Raw genomic sequence first — 23252 nt, 5'->3', positions numbered from 1 at the left:
TACAAATTGAGAAGGAAGAAGTCAAACTATCCCTCTTTGCAGACGATATGATTCTTTACTTAGAGGATCCAAAGAACTCTACTAAGAGACTATTGGAACTCATAGAAGATTTTGGCAAAGTAGCAGGGTATAAAATCAATGCACAAAAATCAACAGCCTTTGTATACACAGACAATGCCATGGCTGAGGAAGAACTTCTAAGATCAATCCCATTCACAATAGCTACAAAAACAATCAAATACCTTGGAATAAACTTAACCAAGGACATTAAAGATCTCTACGATGAAAATTACAAAACCTTAAAGAAAGAAATAGAAGAGGATACCAAGAAATGGAAAAATCTTCCATGCTCATGGATTGGAAGAATCAATATCATCAAAATGTCCATCCTCCCAAAAGCTATTTATAAATTCAATGCAATACCAATCAAGATACCGAAGACCTTCTTCTCAGATCTGGAAAAAATTGGTGCTGAAATTTATATGGAGGCACAAGAGACCTCGAATAGCTAAAGCAATCTTGTACAACAAAAACAAAGCCGGAGGCATCACAATACCAGATTTCAGGACATACTACAGGGCAGTTGTAATCAAAACAGCATGGTACTGGTACAGAAACAGATGGATAGACCAATGGAACAGAATTGAAACACCAGAAATCAACCCAAACATCTACAGCCAACTTATATTTGACCAAGGATATAAAACCAATTCCTGGAGCAAGGACAGTCTATTCAATAAATGGTGCTGGGAAAATTGGATTTCCACGTGCAGAATCATGAAGCAAGACCCCTAACTTACGCCTTACACAAAAATCCACTCAACGTGGATTAAAGACCTAAATCTACGACCTGACACCATCAAGTTACTAGAGAACATTGGAGAAACCCTTCAAGATATTGGCACAGGCAAAGAATTTCTGGAAAAGACCCGGGAGGCACAGGCAGTCAAAGCCAAAATCAACTATTGGGATTGCATCAAATTGAGAAGTTTCTGTACTGCAAAGAAACAGTCAGGAGAGTGAAGAGACAACCGACAGAATGGGAGAAAGTATTTGCAAACTATGCAACAGATAAAGGGTTAATAACCAGCATCTACAAAGAGATCAAGAAACTCCACAAAAACAAAACCAACAACCCACTTAAGAGATGGGCCAAGGACCTCAATAGACATTTTTCAAAAGAGGACATCCAAATGGCCAACAGGCACATGAAAAAATGTTCAAGGTTATTAGCAATCAGGGAAATGCAAATCAAAACCACAATGAGGTTCCACCTCACCCCGGTTAGAATGGCTCACATTCAGAAATCTACCAACAACAGATGCTGGCGAGGATGTGGGGAAAAAGGGACACTAACCCACTGTTGGTGGGAATGCAAACTGGTCAAGCCACTATGGAAGTCAGTCTGGAGATTCCTCAGAAACCTGAAGATAACCCTACCGTTCGACCCAGCCATCCCACTCCTTGGAATTTACCCAAAGGAATTTAAATTGGCAAACAAAAAAGCGGTCTGCACCCTAATGTTTATTGCAGCTCAATTCACAATAGCTAAGACCTGGAACAGACCTAAATGCCCATCAACGGTAGACTGGATAAAGAAATTATGGGATATGTACTCTTTAGAATACTATACCACAGTAAGAAACAACGAAATCCAGTCATTTGCAACAAAATGGAGGAATCTGGAACACATCATGCTGAGTGAAATAAGCCAGTCCCAAAGGGACAAATACCATATGTTCTCCCTGATCGGTGACAACTGACTGAACACCAAAAAGGAAACCTCCTGAAGTGAAATGGACACTATGGGAAACGGTGACTTGATCAGCATAGCCCTGACTGCTAATGAACAACTTACTACATTATCCCTCTTAGTAGTTTCTTTGTCTGTTCTACTTAATATGACTGGTGTAATTCTGTAATTATCACACAGTTATTCTTAAGTGTTGAAAATTAACTGAAATGTGATCCCTGTTAAACATAAGAGTGGGAATAAGAGAGGGAAGAGATGTATAATTTGGGACATGCTCAAGCTGACTTGCCCCAAATGGTAGAGTTAGAAACATACCAGGGGATTCCAATTCAATCCCATCAAGGTGGCATGTACCAATGCCATCTCACTAGTCCAAGTGATCAATTTCAGTTCACAATTGATCATAATGAAAGGACTAAGAGTCAAAGGGAGCACATAAACAAGTCTAGTACCTGCTAACACTAACCGATAGAATAAATAAAGGGGAGAGTGATCCAACATGGGAAGTGAGATACTCAGCAGACTCATAGAATGGCAGATGTCCTAAATAGCACTCTGGCCTCAGAATCAGCCCTAAAGGCATTCGGATCTGGCTGAAAAGCCCATGAGAGTATTTCAGGCAGGAAGGCCAAGACACTCTGGCAAAAAGATCTCTGTGAGTGAGATCCCAGTGGAAAGAACAGGTCTTCAAAGAAGGAGGTACCTTTCTCTGAAGGGAGGAGAGAACCTCCACTTTGACTATGACCTTGTCTAAACAAGATAAGAATCGGAGAACTCAGAGGGCTTCCATAGCCTTGGAAACTCATGACTGGTGCATAGGGAGATTACTGATGCCATAGACAGGAGTGTCAATTGGTAAAGTCAACAACAGGAGTCACTGTGCACTTACTCCTCATGTAGGATCTCTGTCCTTAATGTGCTGTACATTGAGATTTAATGCTATAACGAGTACTCAAACAATATATTTCACTTTGTGTTTCTATGGGGGTGCAAACTGTTGAAATCTTTACTTAATGTACACTAAACTGATCTTCTGTTAAAAAAAAAAAAAAAAAAGAAACTATCAATTCCCAACTTGACTCTCACTGGGATTAAACATGACAATAGGTCTGATCTGATTTCATCATCATTTAAAAAAAATCATCTATTATTTTTCACTTTATGTTTCTGTGTGGGAACAAACTGTTGAAATCCTTACTTAAGGTATACTAAGCTGATCTTCTGTATACTAAGATAATCGAAAATGAATCTTGATGTGAATGGAAGGGGAGAGGGAGTGGGAAAGGGGAGGGTGGTGGGTGGGAGGGACGGTATGGGGGGGAAAGCCATTGTAACCCATGAGACGTACTTTGGAAATTTATATTCATTAAATAAAAGAAAAAAAAAAAGAAATCTTTACTTAATGCATACTAAACTGATCTTCTGTAAAAAAAAAAAAAAAAAAAAAAAAGAAATTATTAATTCCCAACTTGACTCTCACTGGGATTAAACATGACAATAGGTCTGATCTGATTTCATCATCATTTAAAAAAAATCATCTATTATTTTTCACTTTATGTTTCTGTGTGGGAGCGAACTGTTGAAATCCTTACTTAATGTATACTAAGCTGATCTTCTGTATATTAAGATAATTGAAAATGAATCTTGATGTGAATGGAAGGGGAGAGGGAGTGGGAGAGGGGAGGGTTGTTGGTGGGAGGGACGGTGTGGGGGGAAAGCCATTGTGATCCATGAGTCGTACTTTGGAAATTTATATTCATTAAATAAAAGTTAAAAAAAAAAAGAAAGAAGTAGGGCTGTACCCAGTGGGTAGTGTGCATGCATGGGATCCAGGGATTTCACCAGCGGGAAAAATCCACACTACCCACTGACTTTGAGTCTGGCTGGGAGGACTGACAGGGGGCTGGTCACCTACATATGACTGTGAGGTACCCATAACCTCTCAACATATCACAGGCTCCAGGGCTTCGGGGCTCAAACCACCTAGGCAGAGCATCTACAGGCAGCTAGCTCTGGGAACACCTCAGCTTCTCTGCAGGCAGGACAGGCTATGGAGACAGAGTGGATTCTCAGCACCAAGTGACTACGTAAGCCCTGAGTATGCCATCTGTGGAAGACCCGTGACTGCAGGAGAGGGTGTGGGGTGAGTTGGTTCTCTGGGCAATCACTATGTGTGGCTCCACATGCTCAGAGCTCCCTGATTTCCTGGGGTATGTCACTGCAATGGGATCCATGCAACGGATCTGAGTACTGCACAGATCTTCTCACCCAACTCTGCAGCACTGACCAGAACTCTCTGGTCATATGCAGAACACACCTCTGGTTATTCACTGAAAGAACAGATATTCCACTAAGCCCAGAGGCATAATTCAAAGATAAAAGCCAACAAGAGGCAACAGACAGAATGGAAGAAAATATTTGCAAACTATGCAACTGATAAAGGGTTAACATCCAGAATCTATAAAAAGCTCAATTCAATAACAACAAAACAAACAACGAAGTTAAGAAATGGGCAAAATATTTGAACAGACATTTTTCAAGAGAGGAAATTCAAATGGCTAACAGACACAGGAAAAAATGCTCAGGATCACTATCCGTCAGGGAAATGCAAATCAAAATCACAATGAGGTTTCAACTCACCCCAGTTAGAACTGGCTCATACAGAAATCAACAACAAATTCTGGCAAGGATGTGGGGAAGAAAGCACCCTAGTCCACTGTTGCTGGGAATGTAAACAGGTACAGCCACTATGGAACACAGTATGGAGATATCACAGAAATCTGAATATAGATCTACCATATGACCCAGTCATCCCACTCCTGGGAATTTACCCAAACTAAAAAAAATCAGCATATGAAAGAGTTATCTGTACCCCCATGATCACTGAAGCTTGATTCACAATAGCTAAGATATGGAATCAACCCAGATGTCTATCAACTGATGACAGGATAAAGAAATTATGGTATATATACACTATAGAATACTACTCAGCTATAAAAAAAATGAAATGCTTTCTTTTGCAACAAAATGGATGCAACTGGAAACCATTGCACTTAGTAAAATAAGCCAGTCCCAAAAAGGCAGGTATCATATGTTTTCCCTGATCTGCAGTAACTAATAGAGTACCTAAAACATTATACATTAGAGAGAAATTGACACTCTGATATTCAATGATCGTTTACAGCCCTTGTCTCTACTGTTGAGGAATAGTGTGTTTTTCTTCATACTATTTGTTGAACTCTTTACTTAGTGTAGCATGAACCTTATGAGTATAAAAGTAAACTGAAAGTAGATCATTGTAAAAATTAAGAGTGAGAATAGGAAAGGGAGGAGGAAGAAGGGTTGGAGCATGGGCATGTGGGAGGGTAAAGTGGAAAGTATCACTATGTTCCTAAATCTGTATGTCTATATGAAATACATGAAACTTACATACCTTAAATAAAAATTTTTAAAAGTTTTTCTAAAAGGAAACAAATCCAGGGGCTGGTACTGTGGTGTGGCATGTAAAGCCACCACCTGCAGCTCTGGCATCCCATATGGGCATCAGTTTGAGTCCTGCTGCTCCGCTTCTGATTTAGATCCCTGCTAATGTGCCTAGGAAAGCAGCAGAAGACAGCCCAAGTCCTTGCACCCCTGCTCCTATGTAGGAGACTCGGATGAAGCTTCTGGCTCCTGCTTCAGCCTGGCCCAGCCCTGACCATTGCAGCCCTTTCGGGAATAAACCAGTGGATCTCTCTCTCTCTCTCTCTTTCTTTCTCTGCCTCTGCCTCTCCTTCTCTGTAACCCTTTTGAATAAATAACTCTTTCAAAAAAAGGAAAAAAAAAACAAATATATTGTATGATCACCATTTTGTTTAATATATATGCATAGAAGAAAGACTGTATGGCAATACATCCAAATAGCATCAGCAGTAATAATTGGTGAAAGGATTGACCATTCTAAATTTTTTCCTTATACTTTTCTGATTCAGTTTTTCCAAAATGCGGGCATGTTACTTAAACAAGTAGAAATAAAATCAGCAATACTTAAACAAGTGCCAGGAACAAAGCCTCTGGTTTTGAAGGGCTGCTAAACTATTTCAGCTAGTTTATCAGCAAGATGGAAAAGAACGCTTAGATGGCATCTTTTTACTAATATTATTTAAACATTAAACTCTGTTACAAAACAAAAATAAGTCAAACACAATGGGATGGTTGTGCCTCTGGCCACTCCAGGGCCCATCCAGATGTGATGTGAATTCTGCAGCCTGTTGCCCGCCCAGTGTGGCAGCCAGGCAGCCCAGTCTCAGCTGCTGTGAACAAGTTTTGGATCCGCTACAACATTAGCCTCGCTGCTAATCCTGCTAATGCACTCACAATCTGTTGGACAGGCTGCCCATCACATCCCCTCTGACAGGGTGAGCAGCCGCTGGAGGTGGCTGTGACAGGAGGATTACTGAGAGGACGCCCATGAGGACAGAGTGGCGCTCCCTCCGGGGCACTCTGACCAGTCTTTCAGAGAGGCTGAATCCCACCGAGGGTCTCAGACAAAAGCTTGTCTTCCAACGCCCAGCCCTCGGCACACGGGTCCCAAGGAATTGGGTTTTGTGATGGTGACCCCATTTCTGCAGCCCCACAATGAAGACAGAAAGCAAGGCAACTTGAAGGGGAAGTCCGCAGGGGTGAAGCCCGAAGACCTGAAGGTGCTACTTGCTACAGGAAACAAGAAAAAGACCCTAGCCCACTGGGATGAGTCACAGGACGTCCTTCCCTCGCCTTTCCCCCTGGCTACCAGGTCCTCAAGGAAAATCCCATTCACAGCTTCACGCTCATGAAGTGGGCAACATGGCTTTATCTGCCTCCTAAACTGTCAGGAGTTTCCTTTTAAATATTTTTAAGATTTTATTTTTTCATGTTAATGTGATATTAACACAAATAGAACAGACTGAATGTAGTTCATAGATACAATTCTAAGAATATAATGATATTCCCTTCTTCCTCCCCTTCATTCCCACCCTCTCTCCCTCCCTCTGCCTGCTTTCTTTTTATTTTCTTTTTCTTTCTTCCTTCCTTCATGTTTAAGATGGCATATTTTTTTCTTTTTCTTTTTCTTTCTTTTTTTTTTTTTGATAGGCAGAGTGGACAGTGAGAGATACAGAGAGAAAGGTCTTCCTTTTCTGTTGGTTCACCCCCTCAATGGCCTCTGCAACTGGCTCGCTGCGGCTGGTGCACTGCACTGATCCAAAGTCAGGAGCCAGGTACTTCTCCTGGTCTCCCATGTGGGTGCAGGGCCCAAGCACTTGGGCCATTCTCCACTGCACTCCTGGGCCACAGCAGAGAACTGGAATGGAAGAGGAGCAACCAGGACAGAATCTGGTGCCCTGACCGGGACTAGAACCCGGTGTGCCGGCGCCACAGGCGGAAGATTAGCCTATTGAGCCACAGCGCCGGCCAAGATGGCATATTTTTAATTTTAATTATAGCCAAAGGTTTAATGCTCTACTAAATAAAGCGCTTGACAAGTAAAAAGTAAAAACACCATAGTCCAGTGATAATAATCAAATGAGAAGATGTCCACTTCACTCATACACAGTAAATTTTCAAGTAATCATAGGTCATTAAAACTATACTAGTAAATCATTCTTAACCATTAGTTTGACAAAACTATGTTTGTAGCAATACTGACATATACAAGCATTTCTTTTCTGTTTTTGCTTTGGTTTAAAGATTTGTTTATTGGAAAGTCAGAACTATAAGGAGAGGGACAAAGAAAGACAGATCTTCCATCCACCAGTTCACTCCCTAAATGGCCACAATGGAGCCAGTACTGGGCCAGGCTGAAGCCAGGAGCCAGGAGCTCAATTTCGGTCTCTCACATAGGTGTAGGGCCCCGAACATCTGAGTCATCTTCTCTGCTTTTCCCAGGCACCTTAGCTAGAAGCTGGATCGGAAGAGGAGTGGCAGGGACTCGAAACAGTCCCCATGTGGGATGCTTGCATCATGGGCAGCAGCTTTACCCACTATGCCACAACACTGGTCCCTGATTTTATTTTTGATTCATGTTCTCCTTTACATGTGGGATCTAAAATTAAATGTTCTATTTTAAATACAATGTAAAATGGAAATAAAAGGGACAGGTTTTATGCTGGCAGATATAATTATTTTTAAAAAGCAATACATGGGGCTGGTGCTGTGGCACAGTAGGTTAATACCCTGGCCTGAAGTGCTGGCATCCCATATGGGTGCCGGTTTGCATCCCAGCTGCTGCACTTCCGATCCAGCTCTCTGCTGTGGCCTGGGAAAGCAGTAGAGGATGACCCAAGTGCTTGGGCCCCTGCACGCTGACTCCTGGCTTTGGATTGGCGCAGCTCCAGCCATTGCAGCCAATTGGGTAGTAAACCATTGGATGGAAAACTTTCTCTCTCTCTCTCTCTCTGCCTGTCCTCTCTTTGTGTAACTCTGACTTTCAAAAAAATAAATAAATCATAAAAAAAGCAATACATGCTTTGTCCCAAAGCACAGCTCTTGTATCTTCTAGGTAACCCTGATCACCCTGGCCAGAGCAGCAGACAGATCCTTCTGCTCCAGGTTAACAAACATATCCTCAGTTCAAATGCGCAGAAGTAGACTTCCTCCAAGAACACAATTAACCAGACATTCCCCATTTCCCAGGAAGTTTTCACATTTCCATAACTCGAGCAAGAGGTTCCTTCTCCACATCCCAAATTAGCTCAGAACACCCCCCCCACCCCGGCTCAGGTGCCACCAAGGACGCTGAGATTGCTGAGAAAAGCAGAATCATCTCAAGGCCTAAAGGAACCTGTGGTCTACAAGCAGTGCAGAGTGAGGAGCGTGAAGAGTGAATGCCAGGGAAGGGATCCTGGACCAGACTGAAGGTAAAGGAGCTTGAGGCTGTATCTTGGGAGATTCTACTGTAGGTGGCCGAATTTACTTTTCTCCCTTTTCCAATCATATTTTAGCAACACTCATTGAGTGTTTTAGCAACAATCATTGGCACAGAGGACTTAACTGAAAGGTGAAACTCTGCAAGGCAGTGACAAGTCTCAGCCAGGTACTAACAGGACAGCAACCAGAGACCCCTGAGGCTTTGCTCCACATTCCATTATCAGCCCTTGATTTTCCAACACTCTCCTGCTCACAAGCTCAGGTCGCAGCTAGTGAAGTGACAGAGACAGCGAAAATCCTGCAAATTACCCTGCCCTGTAAGACGAACCTCACCCCCTTCTGATGGAAATGTAAGAGCCCTGGGCAGACAGGGGTCCCCCAAGTCTCCACACACACATTCCCACTCCTGCTCTCAGAACAGGCTCTGTCCTGCACAAGACACCCTGGCAGGGCACCCCAGGGACAGGAGAACGGGCTCCAGTTGGTGCTTGAAGGCAAGTCTGGGACCTGAGCCATCATCCTTCCTGGGCCAGCACTCCATACACCTGGTGATGCCTAAGGCTTTCTCTTGCCCATTCTCTCTTAGCTGCTCGCTTCCCTCACAGCAGGGGGCTGAAGTTCAGACAGGCCCACCCTTCCGTGAATCTCAGTGACACAGAGGAAGTCTAGGGTCCTGTGAGTGCATGGGTTGAGGACTCTAAAGAATCTAAAGGATGCCTCTATGATTTACTTTGTCATCCGTGCAAATGTACACCTCTGAGGCTCAGTTTCCTCATCTAAAAACTAGGAATAATAATACTCATAGTTGTAAATCTCTCAGCACATCTTAAATATGACAAGGACTCGATAAATGATAGCTACACAGACTACGCTCTCCTCATATGTCTGCATCCTGAACATCATATCTCACGAAGGAAGAATGGGTTTTCATGAGAAAGTGATGGACTCTAGGCTCCAGGGGAGAGGGAAGGGAAGCAGATGAGGGTTGGTGGGTTGGTTTATTGGTTGGTTTGATGGTTTTAGAAGGAGAAAGGGGGCCAGCGCTGTGGCATAGAGGGTAAAGCTACCACCTGCAGTGCCAGCATCCCATATTGGTGACAGTTCGAGCCCCAGCTGCTCTACTTCCCATACAGGTCCCTGTTATGGTTTAGGAGAGCAGCAGAAGATGGCCCAATTCCTTGGGCCCCTACACTGTGTGGGAGATCCAGAGGAAGCTCCTGGTTCCTGGCTTTGGGTCGGCGCAGCTCCAGCCTTTGAAGCCAACTGGGGAGTGGACCAGCAGATAGAAGACCTCTCGCTCTCTCTCTCTGTCTCTACCTCTCTGTAGCTCTGCCTTACAAAGTATAAATAAATAAATCTTTAAAAAAAAATGAGAGAGATGAGGCCAGCATTGTGGTGTGGCTGGTCAAACAGCTACTTGCAACACCTGCATCCCATATGGGCACTAGTTCAAGTCCTGGCTACTCCACTTCTGAGTCGGCACTCTACTGATGTGCTTAGGAAAGCAGCAGAAGATGGCCCAAGTGCTTGGGCCTCTGCATGTGGCAGACCAGGTTGAAGTTCCTGGATTCTGGCTTTGGCCAAGCTCAGCCCCTGCTATTGCGGCTATTTGAGTAGTAAAACAGGAGATAGAAGATCTCTCTCTCTCTCTCTCTCTCTCACTCTGTCTTTCAAATAAATAAGTAAATATTAAAAAAAAAAAAAGGAGGAGGAGGAGGAAGAGGAGAGAAACTTCCAAATGTGTCTCTGAAATCCCCATGCCACAAGAAATACGTTCAGCAAGACAGTGTCTATTCATGAGCCAGGGCCAGGGCATGCTTCCTAGTCCAGAGCCCAGTGCTGCACAAAGCTGGCTGTGCACCCATTTCTCTCGCTGTATGTTGGGGTGCAGGACGGAAGGGAGCTCTAAGCATCTTAGAGGACCTGGTATCAGCTAGGCCAGTCAAGGATTATCCACCTATTGTGGGAAACAATGAAACCAACAAGCTGGAAAGGACAGAGTGGTTTTCACCAGCTTCCCAACAGTTACGCTAACAGCTCTGGAGATGCCCTCTTTGTAGCCAACAGATTGTGACTGATATTCACATTCCATGCTTTCCTGGCCCATACCTGTATGGAAATTTATCTTAGCCACATAAACACAGCTCTAGACATTGTTTTTGTGGGGAGCAACTCGAACTAGACTAAGTTACTGGAATTAAGACTTATTCTATGCATCTGCTTTCCCACAATATGGCGCTGAGAAGGGAGAAACAGCTTCTACACAGCTGCCTCCAGTTCAACCAATAAACTGTAGGACTTGCTCCTGATTGGAGGAGAGCAGCGTACTCAGCGTGTGGGTAGCAGAGTTGGGATTGGTGGAAGAGGACTATAAAGGAGGAGAGGGACAACATGCACGGGGAACATCTCAGGGAACATCTGAGGGAACACCTTTGCAGCCCCCGAGAGAGCCGGCCGGCGGTGTGCCGCTCCCCCGCGGAAGTGGGGAAAGTGGCTAGGGGGAACTGCCCTTCCACAGAGGTGGAAGGGACGGTACCAACCCGGGAAGAACCAGCAGCAAACCCAGGGAGGGCCGAGCAGACGAAAGAACAACGCAGGGTCCTGTGTCGTTCCTCCACGAAGACGGGGAGCGACAGTTTTACATGTGTTCTCTGTCAGTTCAAAGTTATGTTTAACATCCAATTGTGAGCTGATCATTTTTTAAAAAAGATTTATTTATTTGTTTGAAAGGCAGAGCCAGAGAGAGAGAGAGAGAGAGAGAATCTTCCATCTGCTGGTTCACTCCCCAGATGGCTCCAATAGCAGGAGCTGAGCTGACCTGAAGCCAGGAGCCAGGATCTTCTTCTGGGTTCCTCACGAAGGTGCAGGGGCCCGAGGACTTGCGCTGTCCTCTACTGTTTTCCCAAGCCATAGCAGAGAGCCGGCTCAGCAGTGGAGCATCCGGGACCTAAACTGGTGCCCATATGGGATGCCAACACCGCAGGCAGCGGCTTTACTGGCTACGCCACAGCACTGGCCCCTGTGAGCTGATTTTAATACCCACAACTAAAGTCTAGGTCATACCTTGTTCTGGTGCACTAATTTCAAACCTCAATATTATAAATAGAAGATAAAATTGGTGGGAATTCTTTGACAGTTGCCTGTCATGTCCAAGAGTCCATCTAGAGATGGAGAGAGTTCCTACTCATCATGGAGTTGGTGTTGGGCTCCCTGTCTCTTACAGATGGTCTTAAGGAAAAATGCTCATTTTAACATAACAATACGGTTGGTATGGCCTTACTGCCATGGAGCCCACTTCCTCAGAAATCTGAAATGTGTCTGATTTCATTTGTTTCTCTAGAAATAAATATTTAGAGTTCAAACCTTTATGTTCATTATTTCAAAATGTTTTTTTTTGGTTTTTTTTTGTTTTTTTTGGTTTTTTTTTTTGTTTTTTTTTGTTTTTTGCTTTTGTAATAGCTCTTACTTTGAAAGCAATTGGTTTGTTTTATTGTGCTTTTGGGACATGTCAGAATAGCCACATGCTTCTGCATATTTCCTAAACATGAGACTCATTTTAATTTTAATCCATGTATGTCTGCCACACAGTATTCTAAGCCATGTGCAAGACTTTCTTCGTCTGAATCTGCACAAGTGACGTAACTATTTCCAGGACAACTACAGAATCAAGTATTCAGGAAGGAAAAATAATTTTGGTTCTCACTAATTACAAAAATGGATATAGTCAATCCTGGAAACGAAACTGAAATCAAAAATTATACCTACTCCAGTTTTTTTTTTAATTGTTTGTCTAAGACTTTTTGAGATCAAAGTAGCCAAAATACTGGTAACATTCCCAAATAGTATTTAAGACCAAATAAAAAGAGGTAGACAGTCTATAGTAGTATTAGCCACACTTGTGGCACTCATTTAAACTTTCTCCAGCAGAAACTGTTGAAGTTAGAAACGACAGGCATTTTTATTGTAATTGATAGGTAAGAATTGAGGTCCTGAGATACTAAGGGATTACACTCACCCAGCTGGAAGTGACCCAGTGATGTTCAGTAATAAAATTTGTTTGGAGACAGAGGCTTACTGCTTCCAAATTCCTTTTACCCAGGTGATCAACTGAAGTCCACTCAGACCTGCAGAAATAAACATCATGCTGTAATAAGCATCTGGAAAAGGCAGGAATTGCTTCTCTCAATTTATATGATACCTAAGGTCTTAGTCTGTTTTCTGTTGCTAATAACACAGTACCACGGACCAGTAAGTGGTAGAGAAAATAAGCTTTTTTGGTTGGCTCACAGTTCTAGTTCAAGGTTGAGGGGCCTCCCCTGGTGATGGCCTTCTTGCTGTCAGAGTTCCTAGGTGGTGCAGGGCATCTTATGAGGAGAGACAGGGAGCACACACATGTGTAAATTCTGGTTTCTCATTATCTCTTAAAAAACCACACTGTTGGCCGGCGCCGCGGCTCAATAGGCTAATCCTCCGCCTGCGGCACCGGCATACCGGGTTCTAGTCCCGGTCGGGGTGCCGGATTCTGTCCCGGTTGCTCCTCTTCCTGTCCAGCTCTCTGCTGTGGCCCAGGAGTGCAGTGGAGGATGGCCCAAGTGCTTGGGCCCTGCACCCGCATGGGAGACCGGGAGAAGTACACGGCTCCTGGCTTCAGAGCAGCGCAGTGCACTGGCCACAGCAGCAGCTATTGCGGGGTGAACCAATGGAAAAGGAAGACCTTCTTCTCTGTCACTCTCTCTCACACTGTCCACTCTGCCTGGCAAAAAAAAAAAAAAAAAAAAAAAGTGTTGTTAACCATCGGTTTGACAAAGGTATAAAACAAAGATTGACAAAACTATATTTGCATCAGTACTAATATACATAGGCATTTCTTCCTTTTTTCATTCCTTTAAATATTTTCATTTTTAATTTTCTTTTTTTTTTTAAGATTCATTTACTTGAAAGAATTACACAGAGAGAGGAGAGGCGCAGAGAGAGAGAGAGAGAGAGGTCTTCCGTCCGTTGGTTCACTCCCCAGATGGCCGCAACGGCCGGAGCTGCGCCAATCCAAAGCCAGGAGCCAGGAGCTTCTTCCAGGTCTCCCATGCGGGTGCAGGGTCCAAGGACTTGGGCCATCTTCTACTGCTTTCCCAGGCCATAGCAGAGAGCTGGATGGGAAGTGGAGCAGCCAGGACTTGAACTAGCACCCATATGGCATTCTGGCGCTTTAGACCAGGGTGTTAACCGGCTGCGCCACAGTGCCGGCCCCTTTAATTTTCTTTTTTAATTTAAGAGGAAATTATAATGCAAATTAAAATGTGGAAGGAAGGAAGGAAGGAAGGAGAGAGAGAGAGAGAGACAGGGAGGGAGAGAGGATAAGAGAGAGACGGGGAGGGAGGAGGAAGGGAATATCATCATAATCCTAGAACTGGATCTGTGGATTATAATAAATCTTTTAAAAACTAAAATAAAAAACCCACAGTGTTCAATCCTGGGGCCTGCACTTGGGATCTTATCTAATCCTAATTACCTTCCCAAGGCTCCACCTCTAAATTAGCAGCATCAGATTCAGTGTCCACCCTCTGCATATCTCACAATGGGTATTAAACTCCGGCATCAGTTTCAGAGGAAGCAAACCATTTAAACCAGAGTATCTACATTCACACTGCATTCTACCAAAGATAAATATCTTAACCAATAAATAATATCAACCAAAAGAAGCATTTGCATAAATAATTATTTCACTTCCTGACCAAGGCAACACCAAGAATTCCATGAGGAATGAGTTTAGAACAGAAAAAAATTCTATCCATTTAGGAAACATTTTGACACTGAAGGAAACCAACTTGGTATTTTAGAAAAATTTAAACAGATCCCTGAAGCTCCATTGCCAAAAATTTAATGAGGCTTAAAATTCTATGGACAAACTTATATTTTAAAAAATTATGATCTGAAAACCAGGCAAGGGAATAAGGTATAAAAGAAAACCATGTTCCCAGCCAATAGTTCCATTATATTTTTTCTTTCATAAACAAAATAATAAAGACTCAATTTTACTGAGTCAAAATAAAAAAGTTGCAGCCAATCTAAAAATAAAAATTGTTCTTCTTTATCCAAAGGGACCCTAAATACTAACATTTGAGAGCAAAGATTGTACAATAAGAGAACCACTCCAGAGCATTTTATGTCAAAATATGAAGTGATGATTGTGCATTGTAAAATAGAAAACAGCATAATACATTAGAGTGACAGCCCAGGATCAGCTTAGAACAACAAAAAGAGAAGGAAGTACCCCCAGAAGGTAAGAATTTATGGAGGAATTCGTCCATCACTTAACATATATTTACACCAATATTCACTCACTTATGTAACAAGACAGAAAATCAAGAAGCCCCCGTCTAGCAGTTAGAAAAATTTGGCAGAGAGCTTTGAGTGCCTTCCTTGTCTGATTGTAACAAAGTGCCTCTGCCTGATCCACCCTGGGGGTATTTGAGAAGAATAAGAGGACCCAAGTCCCACAGAGACACAGGCCTGTCCCCTGCCCCCCAGCAGAAGCCACATGCGGAGCAGTGAAGACATAGCTCTTGCTTTCAGCCTTGGAAATATCCTCAGAGGCAACACTTAGAGAGCCTTACACTCAGCCACTCTTGGTAGCAGCAAACGGCACCTCCTTCTTCTCCCACGAGCACAGTGTTAGAGAAAACATGCTAAAATAGACTTAAATAAGATCCAGAGCCTCAAAACATAATACCAAAAATTCAAGGAGATGACTGAAAACCACATTATACCAAAAGCCAGGAAAATCTTAACTTGCAAGAGAAAAGACAACAGGCACCAAAATCAAAATCAAGATGACACAAATGTTGGAATTATTGACTAACAAGAATTTTAAAGCAATCATAAGACCATTTCAACAAGCAATTGCAAATACTTGAAAATAATGAAAATTAGAAAATTCCAACAAAGAAACAAAATATATAAAGAAGTGTGCAGAATATTAGAAACAAAAAACATTAAAATTGAAATTTTCAGAACAAAAACAATGGATACAATGGCTTCAACAGAAAAATGAAGGAATCAGAGGAAAGAATCAATTAATTGTAAGACAGGACAATAACAATTGCCCATTGTGAACAGCAGATAATAAAGAGACTTAAATAAATATGAACAGATTTTCAGAAATCTGTGGGGCTGTAACAGAGTTCTAATATTTATGTCATTGGAATCTTGGAAGTAGAGTAGTGAGGGGAGCTGAAAATGTATGTGAAGAAATAAGGACTGAAAAACTTGTAAAATATGGGAAAAGACAGAAACCTACAGATTGAAAAATCAGAGAAAACTCAAAGAAACCTACACCAAGAACCATTATAATCAAATATCTTCAAATTTAAAAAATTAAAGATCATAAAATTATCCTAAAAAGAGCAAGGAAGATATGACACATACGTGTACAAAGGAAAAACAATTCAAATAACAGATTTCTCATCAGAATCTATGAAAGCCAGAAACAAGCAATAACATTTTCAAGTGCTCAAGTGTCAACCCAGAACTGTGTACCTATGAAGTTATTCTTCAGGAATGAGAGAAATGACAAAAGAAAACGAAGAGACGTTGTCAGATGCAGACCTTCTCCACAAGAACGGCTTTTTTAAATTCTCAAAATGGAAAGGAAATAATAAAAGAAGGGAACTTGAAACATCCGGAAGGAAGAAAGAACAATAGGAAAATCAAAAACAAGGCTAAGTTCAATAAACTCTCCCTATCCTCTTGAGTTGTCTAATTATGATGGTTGAAGCAAGAAGTATAGCATTGTCTAAAGTGGTTCTCAGTGATGTATGTAGAAGAAATTAGTTAAGACAACAATGTCATAGACAGAGAGGATAAAGGGCCATAAAGAAAGGTCAGTTTTCTGTAGTCAACTCAAACTGGTGAGGTGTTGACACAGTAGACCTCTGTGTTGACGAAATGGTTCTCTACCTTCACTCTGGTGGTTGTTAGAATTCACACACTTGGTAAAACTATACACACACATTGAGCCAATATCAATGTTCTGGTTAAGACTTTATACTGTCATTCTGAAAGACATAACCATTGGAAGAAACTGAATGATGGCACATGGAACCTCTCTTTACTATTCTTGCAACTTCCTATAATCTGTATATATTTCAAAATAAAAAGTTTTTCACAACAGGGACTAGTCTAGATTAAAAGATACTAAAGCATAAACACAGTGTGAAACTTTGGTATTTTTTAAAATATTCAAATGAGTGTAAAATTGAGGGAAATGTAACACTGATAAGAAGGTTGATGCTATAAAACCACTGTGAATTTTCTTCAACATGATAATAATGTGGTACAGAATAGTATCTTCATTCCTAAGGGATACACGTTGAAATACACATGAAACATAGTAAAGTGTGGAATTTTCAAATGATTAAACAAGAAAGAATGGCAACGAAACAAATTTAACAGTTTGCTAATTACTCACTCCTTGAGGAAGATCTGAAGGTGTTCCAAGGACTGTTTTTCTAATTATTCTGTGTGTTTGTCATTTTGCATTGAAAAAACTGGCAGGTTTAATTAATGGATAGATATGTGATAAAGCAAGTATAGTAACATGTTAATAACAGAATCTAGGTGGTAGGTAATTGGGTGGTCACTACAAAACTATTTTTTCTGTTTGAAAATGCTTAAAATGTTGAGGGAAGGATCACAACACAATGCCTTCTTCTAACATTTCTTATCCTCCTTGGTCCAGTAAAACACATACTCATGACAACTGGAACAGAAATTATTTGCCTGACTGCCTGGTTAGAGAAACCCTAGCACTGCCTGCCCACATTGTCACTGTCCGAACCATCACACGAGCAGTCCCTGAGAGTATGGCTGACTGTCAAGGAGAGACAAGACTGAGCTAGGCCAGCCTGGATTCATGGATACGCTGCTTTTCCCAGAAATTACCTAAAATGCAAAGTGATTAATGCCTCTTGAGTAAGCATCCAGAATTGTGAAATGAGTGAGCGTGGCAAAACAGCCAAAAGTATTTTGAGTAACATATAAACTGGGATCTTGTCAGGTATGATTGGAATTAAAGTGACATTATTATCTTGGGACTTCAATCTAAGAAAACATGTTAAACATTTAAGAGTAATCACTAAAGCAATTGAGCTAAGGCTTATCATTTAAATCAGAAGTTGTCAAAAAAGAGCCATAAAAGGTGAGACAACTAAAAATGTAAAATGAGAGAGTAGCCATTAATAGCAATGTATGTTATCACCGTTAGATGTAAATAAATAGACATACATGACTGAACAATAGGTAAGAAGATCCATCATCATAGTAGGAGTTTCTGATACACACTAAAGTATCAGAGTTAGGAATTAATACACACAGAAATAAACAAATATAAAATATATAAACTTTATAAAAAATCCAGGCCTTATGGATACATGGATCCTTCTGTTAATCATGACTCTTCCAGTTTCTCCACCATCTTCGAGTGCCCATGCTCAAATGTTTCATTGTTGGCTGATCTCTCCAAAGACAAAGCCACACAGTTTCTGATAGCCACAACACCACAGTGGTCTCTGCCCTACTACACAACTACAGGAGGTAGACCTCCACGTGCTCTGAATCACTAAAACAATTCCGAGCTCATGCTACACAAAGACATTTGACTTGACCCAAGTTAATAAGCAGACCAACCTTCTAAGTCTCATTATTTAATGCAATACCCAAATTTCCAGGAAGCTCGCTTTGCTTCTCTGGTTGTCTGAAAGGTTAAGTCTAGCCATTCTGCTTCATGTCATCTGGCTTCCTTCCATGTCCCCTATAAAGTTTCTCATCTCGTGCCACCACCTACCTAAAGGCTCCAAGCAGTACTTATGCCTGCAAAGGATAGAAAGCAACCATCTCCACTTTAATGATAACAAAAGCTGCTTATCTCATTAGCAAGAGTTGAATCAAACTGAATATTTGAAAAGAATTAATGATGCTTCACACATACCCAGAGACCGTACAGCTGATGAGAAACTGCACAGAGTTTAGCAAAGGGAAACAATGGGTCCTGTGCGCATCGTGGCACAGCAGGTTAAGCCACCACTACAAAACCGGCTAGTGTGCCAGTTGGAGTCCTGGGTGCTCCACTTCCAATTCAGCTCCCTTCTAATATGCCTGGGAAAGCAGTGGAAGACAGCCTAAGTACCTGGGCACCTGCCACCCATGTGGGAAACCCAGATGAGTTCCAGGCTCCTGGCTTTGGCCCGGCCCAGCCCCAGCCATTGAGACCATTTGGAGAGTGAACCAGCTAAATATGCGTTAAATAATGGAAGATTTCTGTCTCCTCCTCCTCTTTCTCCCTCTGCTTCCTTCTCCCTCTGCCCCCTCCAACTTTGCTTTCAAATAAATAAATGAATCTTTTTAAAGCAAGAGAGAAACAAATACTGTCAACCCATTGATCTATCCACTCCTGATTTCCGGCTTAGTCTTTCTATATTGTAATTGGTACTTAACTAGCACTGTCCAGAGGAAACGGTGGAGACTAGCAGCACAGAGCCAGGACTGGGCTGACTCGGTGAAAAGAAAATCTTTTTTTTTTTTTTCCAGATATCTCCATGAAACAGCATTGGTGAACACCTTTCCTGTAGGTTCAGATGCTCCAGCACAGGTCAGAGAAAGTACAAGTCCTTGGGGATCTGCCACTACTCTTGCAAGCCAGCGTTGGAGTGTCCATCACGCTGGCTTCACACACAAGCTCCTTCCTCTGCCCCAGGTTGCTTTTGATTCCCTAGGCCTGTGCCACACATCAGGGGTGAGTAGGACTCTCACACAATGCCGATTCCCCTTTCCAACCAAACGATTTTGGGATTGATTAATCCACTGGTATTCAAGAAAAGGCTTCATTCAAGTTTCCCCAAAAACTTCAGAGATCACCAGCTCAAATGGTCTCCCTCTCTCATCCCATTCCAGGACCCCTGGGTCGTGATACAGTGAAGACGGAGACTCCTAGAATAGACCAGCCTGGGAGACGAACCTATAGCAGGATACTGGGAGAAGCACTTCCAATGCCTTTACACGGTGCTCCACAAGCACCAAAGTGGCTTTGCAACACGTCAGGGCCCAGTTTGGGGTTCAACAATGAATGCACTATTGACAACACGGAGCATTATCCCGTTTCAGGAATGAATCCAAGGCCCTGAGCAGAGTCGCCCAGAGTTTGTGTCAGGAAAAAGCTAGAACGCAGCCTCGCATCTCCACAGTTTCTATACCTTTTTCTGCCACTTCCCAACCTAGCATTTCAGGGCTGCAGAGACACTGTCATGGGAAACAGAGCACAGGGGCTCGGCTCTGCAGGAGGCCCAAGTCAAGGAGACAAAGAGTGGGGTGAGAGGCCAAGATGCATAGTACGGAGGCTGGGGGCCGAGGCTGCTTCGTAGCGGTGGCACTGAGGTCTGCGGCTAGGACCGCAATGGGCTTTCTGACCCAGGACAGGGCCTGCGCCCTGACGGCTCGGATCCCAGCAACACCGGTCACCTTCACTGGGTCTGAAGACCTCAGGAGGTCTCAAGCCCAGGGTCTCCAGCCCGCACGAACCTTCGTCTGCATCTCTAGCGTTCACAGACGCCAGCCGACAGGCGCGCTCGCCAAGCCAGCGTCCCAGAGAGCAAAGCTAACTAAGCACTTCTGCGAGCCCTCAGGCAGCGGCACCTGCCGCCCGGGCCGGTGAGTCCTTCTGCGCCTGCGCGCCGAGCATGCGCCGTGAGCCGGGAGGCGCGTGGAGAGGGCGGGGCGCCTGGGCCGCGGCTGCCGGGGCCCGGAAACCGCGCTGGCCGGGCGGGGAGACCGCGCTAAACCGCCTGCCCGGCAGCGCCGTTCACTTGGGGCACCCGTCCGCGGGTCTGCGGATCCTGGTCCCGCGGATGAACTGTTCCCTGGGCGCCTCCGTGGGCGGGGCCGGGAAGCGTGTCCGTGCGTGACGTCATGAGACAGCGTGCAAGGGATGCCGCTGTAGACGGAGCACTGACGTCACGGTGCTTGTAGTGCCGGGAGTGTGTGGGGGAGGTTGGGCTGCCTTTGACGCCAAGATTCTGGGGAACTTAGGACATCGTAGGACCCACGTTTGTGGCGCTGGGGTACCCCGACCCCTGCTTCCCGCAGCAAGGGGGTCACGCGGGGAAAAGTTCTGTGCGCCCCCCGCCCCCGCTGCCGTCAGGGCGGAGGCGGCGGCACCGCAACCGCTTCTTCCTGGGTGCGTTCCCCAGCGCTCCTGAGCTCCTGGCAGAGCGGGTCCCCGACTGCGCCAGGCTGCGCCCAGGGTCGCCCTTGCCGCCCACACGTCCACAGCCCAGCCTTGTCCCCGCGCACGCACGCACCGCGCGCCCGGCGGTTCAGGGAAGGGCCCCTGCCGGCCAGCGGCCCCAGCCTCCCCTGCTGTCCCTGCTGCCGCTGCCCACCGGCCCTAGAGCGCGCTGGCCTCCCGGGCCGCAGAGCTCGCTGCTGGGAGGTGAGGTGTGCGAGCAGAGAAGGGACCTGAGACTTCCCAGGGGGTAGCGGAGAAGAACTGGAGCAGGCGAGGGAACACACCCGGCGCTTCTGGCCCTCTGGGTAGCGCTGTATATGCGACCCCCAGTTAGCGTGGGTGGGAAACGCTCCCTCCCCCCTCCCGCCAAGCACTCGGCCTGGGAATCGGAGCCCCGGGCCCCCGCCCGCCTTTCCACCTGCAGTTGCTGTTTCTTCGCCATAAGTGAATCGGTGCCGTGGACCCACCAGAATGACAGCAGCCGTGGGTAGGGAAGCCGAGGCATTAGAAGGGGGCTGGGGTCTCTGGGCAGCACCCTGCACCCGCCCCCTGTCCTCCCCTCCCCCGTCAACACAATGCACTGGGAATCCGCCCTCCCCAGGATGCGCGCTTAATCCTGAGAGCCTCTTTCTGTTCGCGGTGCCAGAAAAGAAAAAACCTCTCCTTTCGCCGCAATCCTGATGTCCCAGCCCAGGCCAGCTGCAGTGGCTCCGCGTATCCTGGGTGGTGGAGGGAAACCGCGGCGGGGGTCAGTGCCCCGGAAAGGGCACGGGGACAGCGCGGGGCGCATTTTACGCGGGACCTCAGACGCCCCAACGCGGTCCCTGGCTGTTGCGCCTGTTTGTGCTCGTGCACCCACGCTCTTTCGTCGTCTTGCGGCGACCACGGCCTCAATCTTGCGGGCCTCCTAAAAGCACCCGTGCAGCACCCGCAGTCGGCCCGAGCACAGGCCGTGGCCTCGCGCTGACCATACCCTGGTGCTGGATGGGCCCAGGCAAATTGACGCCCGAGACCTACAGACTGAAACCTTTCTTCCGCTCACCCGGAGGTGGTCCCAATGCCAGGCATCCGGGCTTCGTTCTGTCCTGGACGGCGTCCCTTAGGGGTCCGGGTGGGAGAAATTGGAACCTTGCCCTACAACAGATCCCGAAGGCCAGTCCTGAGCCCACTCGTAGCGAGCCTGGGACCGGTCGAGAGGGTTTGAGGGCGGTGCCACACCCAGGCGGTGATCGGCAGGGACAGGGACACGCTTTCGGTGGGGTTGCGGGCCGGACCCTATAAGGCGTCCCAGCCCTGGACCGCCCCTCCAGGTCTGTCCAGCAGGGGGCAGCGCGGCTCCGAACGCGGAGGGTCCGGCTTCACCACGCCAAGTCAAGTTCCCTGGGCGCGGAGTCGTATCCCGCGCTGGGCCTGAGAGAGTTTCCAGAGGAGATGCGGTTGAGGCGGTCGGTGAGAGGAGGTTTAAGCGCCGCCGTCCCGACCGTCCTCTCTGCCCGCAGGCCACCGCTGCAGGGTCCCTCCTCTCCGCAGCCTCCGCGGCCGTTGTGCGCAACCCTCTAAAGCCCGGGAGGACACGCGCGGCTTGGGAAAGGCCGCGGGCGCCACCGCTCGCGCGGTTCCTCGGTCCGGGGCCCTGGAGCTAGGAGGGCCCTGCCCAGGGGAGCCCCGCGGCGGCCTGGCCTCTCTAAGTGGAAAAGTAGACGCCCTGGGGAAGGTGCGACTTGCGCTGAGCGGACTCAGGTTTCTCTTCCTAAGCGCCTGGGGCCTCCCGGGGCGCCCGCCCCCGCCATTCCTGACCCGGTTTTAAAGCGAGGCAGCCTTCGCGAGTGTGGAGCGGGGATCCCGCGAGCGCACAGGTCCCGGCCCGTGCACGTTGTGTTGTGTTTGCGGAGGCCTAAGGGAAGAGGTTGGGGGGTTGTGGGAGGCACCGTCGACCCAGTATGTGCAGCCCGGTGTGGGGGTTCCTGGGGGAGCCGGGGCTGGCGCAGCCCTGGGGGCTCTGAGAGCGCAGGTCCGTCCCACCCCAAAGCAGAAGCTACACCAAGGGCGAGGCCTTGGGGACCGGAGAGGCGCCGGTGTCTGTCCCCTTAGTGGTTCCTGAGCGAGCCGGGCACCCGAACCGGTACGGGTTTCGTGGGCTCGGGGTCTTTTTCGACTTAACAGCTCTTTGGCGGTGAGAGGTGGGAAGACAAGCAAAGGGTATTAAAAAGAACACGAAAAGAAATGTGCAGTGGGGCAGAGGAAGACGACCCCCCAGGAGAGAGGGGCTTCTCCCCACCACAGCCCCGTCGCGCTGCTGCGCAGGGGTAGGGGAGTAGGACAGGTTGGGGTCGAGAGCAG

General features: G+C 45.9%; 1 long non-coding RNA gene across 2 annotated transcripts in view; it reads right to left on the bottom strand.

Annotated features, from left to right (window-relative positions):
* The window catches only part of LOC103347819 (uncharacterized), a 65933-nt gene extending 44656 nt beyond the window's left edge, over positions 1-21277 (bottom strand). Inside the window, exons 1-3 of one of the 2 annotated variants that reach the window (XR_007917170.2) lie at positions 20207-21277; positions 13130-13391; positions 12654-12762 (exon numbers count right to left, since the gene is read on the bottom strand). This is a non-coding gene — a long non-coding RNA (uncharacterized lncRNA). The remainder of the gene's footprint in view (positions 1-12653; positions 12763-13129; positions 13392-20206) is intronic. The other variant, XR_007917169.2, reaches the window with a different exon arrangement.
* Positions 21278-23252: the final 1975 nt, after the last annotated feature.

This window comes from Oryctolagus cuniculus, chromosome 2 (genome assembly GCF_964237555.1).
Source record: "Oryctolagus cuniculus chromosome 2, mOryCun1.1, whole genome shotgun sequence".
Taxonomy (NCBI): Eukaryota; Metazoa; Chordata; class Mammalia; order Lagomorpha; family Leporidae; genus Oryctolagus; species Oryctolagus cuniculus.
The sequence above is the reverse complement of the archived record's forward strand: the minus strand, read 5'-3'. Positions and strand labels throughout refer to the sequence as shown.